Below are 7,245 nucleotides of genomic sequence, written 5' to 3'. Positions count from 1 at the left end.
TGGGTGCGGTGGCCGACTGGGCACTGGAACTGGGCGGCGACGGCGATGAGGGGCGGCTGAGTGTGGTGGCAGTCGATGGGAGAAAAAGGGAAATGACAAACGTGCCACCGACCGTCGAACCAGGGGAAAGACAAGGGCGGGCCCAAATTTAGGCCTGAAATGGATCGTCCACGGCCAAAAAGCGGATGCTGGTCCGTTTGCATCGCCGTGTTGAACCGACTTTTGTGTCAGTTTAGACCCAAATGGACACACACAGACAGTTGGGGTCGGCGCCTTGGAGTTGCTCTTAGCACTGCACAAGCCCAAGACTGTGTGTGTGTGTGTGTGTGTGTGTGTGTGTGTGTGTGTGTGTGTGTGTCGTGCATGTCAACATCGACAGCAACAGTGCATGCATGTAGTTGCCATGCAGCTTGTCTCAGCAGCACGCCCGAGTCCGTGGGATGGCACAAACATGTCCGGTGGTGACTAGCTATCTGCCCCTTTCCCTCTCTTTTCGTTAGTGTTGAAATAGAAGTAGAGAAGAAAAGATTGCAGCAGGACGAGAGCGGCCAGAATCACTCGTCTCCTCCGTTTTTCATGCGTGTGTGACTTGAGAGCTGACAGTGGCCAACACCACGGACCTGTAGTCTCCCTCCATGTCCATGCCGCCGACCATGGATCACGACATGACAGTCCTCCCGACGGCCATAACTAACCAGCATACGAGGGCTCCTCGTACCATAAGGGCGACGACGTGTAGCGCTACATGGAGTCCGACATCCGCCATATCTCGCTTGCCATGGCCCAGAAGACTCCCACTAACCCTTGCGGCGTGGTGCTAGGAGGAAGATGTAGGGGTACACCGACAGCGGTGGCGGTGGGAGCACGCTGTGGCGCCGCACTCTAATCCTTAGTGTGGTTGGCTAGCTTAATAGTGTAAGGTGTGGGCTCCGAATGGGCTAAGTGGGATAGCCCAACAAATTTTTCTCTCCGTCCAATGGGATTCCACTGAGCAAGCTAGGGTCGTTCTTTTTGAACTATATTGTGAAAGTAAACTCCTGTGAAAATAAACTCTAGATAAGCTCCTATGGTAATAAGCTCTAGATAATAAGCTAGCCGGTTCTTTTCAGGGTCTGTTTTTTCAGCTTATCTGTGGTATGGTCAGTGAGAAGTATATAATTTCCTTGGACTATATTCTTGTCCTGATTAAATGATATCATGTTATTTTTAAGTGAGAAGCTACCCGCCGGCCATGCAGCTTTGCCGGAGAGGGCCGCAGCAAGGAGCAACGCGGAAGGGGACCGGCGGCGGTGGTTTGCCACGGAGGAACCCTAGGTCTTGGTATCGCGGGAGTGGGGAATGGGGGGTTCGTGGTTTTTTTTCGGCATCGGGTCGGCTGTGACTGCCTGGCAATAGCATTCCTGATGTAATATGATCGAACGATAATGCCATTTCGCTATACCCCTTCAGGTTTAACTAAGAAACAACACTTGGCATAGGTGGTATATAAGCTATATGAAAAACAATGAACAATAAATAGGTTTAAGTGATAAACTCCGAAAAACACCTCTCCCCCCAGCCTTTTCTTATTGTGAAGGGAAAGGATGGTGTTGGCGTACACATGGACTCTCACTGCATGCATTTACTGTGACAGCGCTAGCGCTCAGTTCTATAGCACCATGTTACCACGTAACACATGTAGTAAGCAATCCAAACAACCCTAAAAAAAAATTTGTATAGCACCGTGTTGACGTACGCGTGGTCACTGCATGCATATACAGTGAGTAGCGTCCGTCCCGCCGTCACGGCCTTTTAGAAGCAAAATCTCTGACTGGCCAGCAAGACCGATCGGTGTCGTGTCGGTGGCCAATGCAAGATCCATCCAGGTGCGCACGCACGGGCAAGCTCACCTTTTCGATCCGTCCAATGCATGGATGGATATACCGATGGATCCGGGCAATTGCCGTGCGGGTGCGCCGAAACGGGATCTGATCGAGTTGTCCACGACATGCATGCCGCACTGCGGTAGCTGTTCAGTAGCACCGTTTTGGCTGCGGTCCGCGGTGAATTCACCTGCACCTTCGCGATCGATATTGACCGGTAGTAGCACAAAACGGGCAACGCGAGTACTACGTACAGCAGGATTCTATCTTTGAATTGCAAAAAAGGCGTCCTGCCTATGAATCGGCCGGCAAAGCGATCCAGCGTTGATCGATGACTGGACGGACGTCTTGTCCACGTGATTGTTTCATGCATGTTTGGCCCGCCTCAAGGAATGTTTGGCCGGTCCAGTCCCCCTCTACGGAGAAAAGGAAGTACACATGTGAGCATCGGCTCGATGGCCCACGTACGGAACTCCGTACTACAGCATGTACGGATCTACGTACACGCCGGGCATGTATGTACAAACGGATTTGTACGGTCCTTGAATCAAACTTTTCTTTCATGAACGTGGCTATAAATAAGGGGAACTCTAGGGCCACCTCACCCCTTTGGTTATGAATCATACATTTCTCATGAAACTATCATGCTCTTTCTCTTTTAGACGGAATTCTTGAGAGAAGCTTTCGCCCCCACTTTATTATACAATAAAGCAACAACTGTGGGGCTTGCCGTTTTGGCTTTGGGTGCATATGCTCCCGCATGAACTTTAAATTCAAAACAAATATTTGAAAAATACTCTGGCAAGCAAAGAAAATTGAAAAACCCCCCTTAGAAAGAAAACTGAAAAACCCAGGCAAACAAAGAGAACAACACAAAACAAGCACATGGACTGCAATAATGGATACCACCATCTCACCGTTGAGCGTGAGCACATGAGTGGACGAACCACTATAAGAAGCTTGTTCGGAAGCCGATGAAGAACGAACCCGCATCTCCCAAGAAACTAACGGACTTCGCCTCACGCCCTCACCAGTCGCCTGAGAGGGCCATGGAACACCAACATTGCAGGCGAGCAGAAAGGTCCAGAATGCAATCTCGAGATCATGTGCAAGGGATAGGAGGTAGACGAACTGCCTCACATATGAGCCAATGAAGCTTTGAGCAATGATCCATGACCTTATGTAGGTGTCTATGCGTCATGACAGGAAGAGGCCTAAATTCCCCAATTTCCATCAGAGAGGATAAAGATGCCATTACAGAGCCGCCGTCCAGTCTGGCTGACCAGACATGGGTTTTCGCAAAATTCAAACTTCGCAAACTTTGAGCAATTTTTTGAGAAAACTATCTATGTATAAAATACCAAATATATATAAAATATGCTAATATATTTCTCTCTAACTTGGTTAAAGTTTACAAATTTCAATTAAGAAAAATCTACCATGCACTATATTTTGCGATGAAATGATCTAGTCGGGCTCCCCAAACCAACCGCGAACGTCCAGGGTGACTGGCATTCCTCAAACCCATTCCAAATTTGAGCCGGCTATGGGGACTCCCAGATGCGTCCACCACGTCAGCCTCACCTACCATGGCCGGCACGGACCTCACTCCGGCCCCACTAAAAATTTCCACTAGGAGAAAACATTAGCATCACTTCACTCTCTTCTCCTACTCTCTGTCGCTTCTCCTTCACTCCCCATACGTTCCCCTCCCCCTCTCCATCCCATGTCGAGCATCGGCAGCAGCGGCAACACCAGATCCAACAACAAGGATCCGCGAGGTAGAGGCAATGAGGAGGAGTTGGCCCTCCGCATCACGGTGCAGTGCTGACGGGTTGACACGGGTGACAGCTCTTTCTCTGCTCCGTCCCTCGTCGCCCGCCGCCGCAACGCGGACGCCGGCATGAGCCCATTCCTGGAGTGCACATAGCTTCATGTGCTCGGCCCGCTCTGCTCCGTTGGACGGTCGCACTCCTAACGCTACGACTGCTACTCCTCAGGGGCATCAGTGGATGCTCATGCCCGCACCGCCGGTGACACGGACACAAATGCCTAAATTGAAGGCATGCGCCGCCCATCGCGAGAATTAGTGAGCTAGGGAGAGGGCGGCGTCGGCGGAGCTGACAACGCAATCCTCCCACCATCGACCCGGATTGCCTATGGCACCTGATGAGGAGCAGCTCCTCGCGGATGTCTACCACCGCCCGCTGATGATGGCAGAGATGGATGTCCTCTGGCTTCGTCGAAAGAATGCAAGGACCTCTGGCATGGTATAGAGCAATTGACGCGCGAACCGCTGGAGAAGGCGGCAGCGGAAGCGAGAGTGCCAAATCTAGCGAAGCAGCATAACCGCAATGTCCGGAGGATGGCCGGCTACATCGACTCCCCGTTCGGCGACTCCGATGATCCCCTCCTGCCGCCGACGGCTACATGAAGGACTATAGCCGCAAATGATCGGCGAGGAAGCGGTGAAGATACTCGGCCCTATCTGTCTCCGTTTGCGTTTTTAGTTATTTTAGTTTTAGAACTATGTTTGTCAGCTGAGTTATATTGTTCTTTTGGTCGAGATTATATGGATATGCGGTTTGTTTTGTGGTCGTTTATTTTGTTGATCATCTACATAGTTTCTTTCACGCTTCACGTATAGTATGAATTAAGAGTACCGGACATGATGTCCACGGCTGTGAATACGGCGATTTGAGAATTAATTGGTTACTGTTTATACTATAGGGTGCCGGATTTGATATATCCGGCTGTAGATGCTCTACCATGGCCTTGCTACTGCTGGTGTGCACACAGTGTACGCTCAGTCTCCAAAGTCGGTCTACTTACGAGTCGTAGCACGTGGCGATGGCATCCATACCACCCATCATCATAATAACAATCAACAATCATGGGGAAGAATATACACTTCGATCTCATGCAATCGTCCGACAGCAGCAACCACCAAAAACGTATATTAATTTCATTAAACTCTGCAAGAGCTGCCAGACGACGAATGGACAGTTGGACACTGGACTTGTACCCGGCTGAGAATATAATCTTTGATCAAGACTAGCTTAATTACGACCGTACGCGGATGGCTTGACCCCCTCCAAACCCATGTACTAAAGACTACTCCTGTTTCTTGCTAGAAAACTGCATACATACCTACTTGCTTATTTGTATATTCACTGATTAGCACTACGATCAATTATTCAAATTAGTGGGCTACCAGTTGACTAATTACGTGATTAGAGTACGTGCATACATGACCTCCAGACAGAGCTAGTACCAGCCAGGAAAGGTCTGCGAAGCTATGAACAAGCGTACTAATTTAGTCCATTAGTCAGCTGCAAGCTACTACTTTTACCTTAATTATATGTCTCTGATTTGGTCTTGCTTACGTTCTGTCTTCCGCGTTCCCTTTATATTCTATACGGTCTAGTTGCTGATTGGTCCTGAAGAAGAAATTCAAAGTTTTCTCTGAATGAACCCATGCTCTTGGCCGGTCGGTCTCTTGCTGATTTTCTGGGTCTCTTGAATCGTTTTCGAGGGACCTTCTCTATTCAATCCTGACGAATGAAGACTGGTTAAGAGTATTATGCATATACATGTACAACCCGGAGGCATTTTGAGCACTATTATGTATATAGCACATGTCGAGGAAATGTACACGAAATTTTCTCTAAGATTAGTTGTAATTTCTCGAGCATTAGCTAGTAAATGACATGCTTACATATGTATGGTAAACTACAATTAGCTTGTCGAAGTGTGCACTGTCACAGTCAAAGAGTCATGTTTACGCTTTGCTTTGCTGTTGGTTCTTTCATTGAAATTTTTGTAGTCAATTTGAATTCATTTCAACAAGCTCGATCTCCACTCTGAAAACTCTGGTATTCATACTCTCTTCTGTTTTCTGTCAACGCTACTGTACGTAGTGTGTCTGTAGATACATACCGATGCAAGAAAGCTGGACTATTACACTCTCACACTTTCACATTCTCAAAGAAGTATGGTACGGTTACTATCCGTGACCATTATATATACCGCTCAAGTCAAAGAAAAGGAATGCACATGTAATATACCGCTCAAGTTAAAAAGTGAATGCACTGCTCACCATTTTCAAAATCACGATTTTTGTCTTTTTAGTGTAGCTCTCACCATAACGTATATCATATTCAAATTTTACACACGTGTAATATATCTGTACGAACGCGTGTGTGGTTTTTTTTTTGAAAATTTAAAATATGATTTTTTTAAAAAAAACAAGGTCCATGAAGCTCATCCTTTGTTTAGCATTTGCGGTTGTATTACAACTAAGTTAACTATAATGAAATATGTTTTTACCCAGCTTTATAAATAAAGCATCAACCATGTTGAAACAAGTTATTCGAGTACGATCATATTGAATAGAAGATCTGTTGGGACAACAGTACAAGACATACCCAAAAGCGACACATTACTCCTCCCCAGGGCCGAGGAATCAACTGCTAGGAGGCGCAGCAGGCTGACGGAAAATCACCTGAAGACCATCCATCATGCCGCCTAGCTGGTCTCTGTCCCTCCGCCTATATAGCGGGTGTGCCACTGCCATCGAAATGCAAGAATTTGGCTCTGTTTGTTTGCGTTTATGTAACCGTTTTGAACAAAAAAGCTAAAGTCCAAACTAACAGCTAATTAGCAATTACTCACTACAGGAAAGACCTTGTATGTGGAATACCGAAAGTACTCGGCAAAGGCTGAAAAATAGTTGGCAAAGCCTTTGTTGAGTGCTACACTTGGCAAAGACCACTCAATTGCAATAGGAAACGAAGAAGAAATAATTGGCGTAATGTGGTGTGTGTATTATTAAGCCTCGAGGAAACGAAGGAAAAAACCGACAGCAAACTGACATCCCCCACAGTCGTAGCGGGAGCATCGTCGACAGTGTCGCACCACAGATGCCTTGATTGTAAAGGAAGCCTACAAGGTGCTCAAGCAAGGTGGTAGTCCTTTGTGCCAATGTCAAGGTAGTCAAGAGTGTAGGGCGGTCGAGCCACGGTCGAGGCAGCCGAGCATGTGGACGTCGTGGGCGATGTCGAGGTTGGGGTTGTTGGTATATAGGTAGCCGCACGTGAAGTCGCGACTACAAAGAAGCAATCTAGGAGCCGGGGATGCAGCAATGCGCCAAGAAAAAAAGTGAAGATATGATGAGGCAATCGTCGAGGAGGGTGTCGATGCCGAAGACGACATTTTTATAGCAAGAATGTTACTTTCTTGATCAAATAATTATAGTATAATAGATTGGAGAAAATGACCTACTCTTAATTAAATTAAAACATATTCTGGGATTTCCTAGGGCTATCTTCGTGGACAGAGCTTACGTGTTCGGTCATTTTGGGAGTAGCTGGTAGTAGAGGTA

Source organism: Triticum dicoccoides, chromosome 4A (assembly GCF_002162155.2).
Source record: "Triticum dicoccoides isolate Atlit2015 ecotype Zavitan chromosome 4A, WEW_v2.0, whole genome shotgun sequence".
Lineage (NCBI taxonomy): Eukaryota > Viridiplantae > Streptophyta > Magnoliopsida > Poales > Poaceae > Triticum > Triticum dicoccoides.
The sequence above is the reverse complement of the archived record's forward strand: the minus strand, read 5'-3'. Positions refer to the sequence as shown.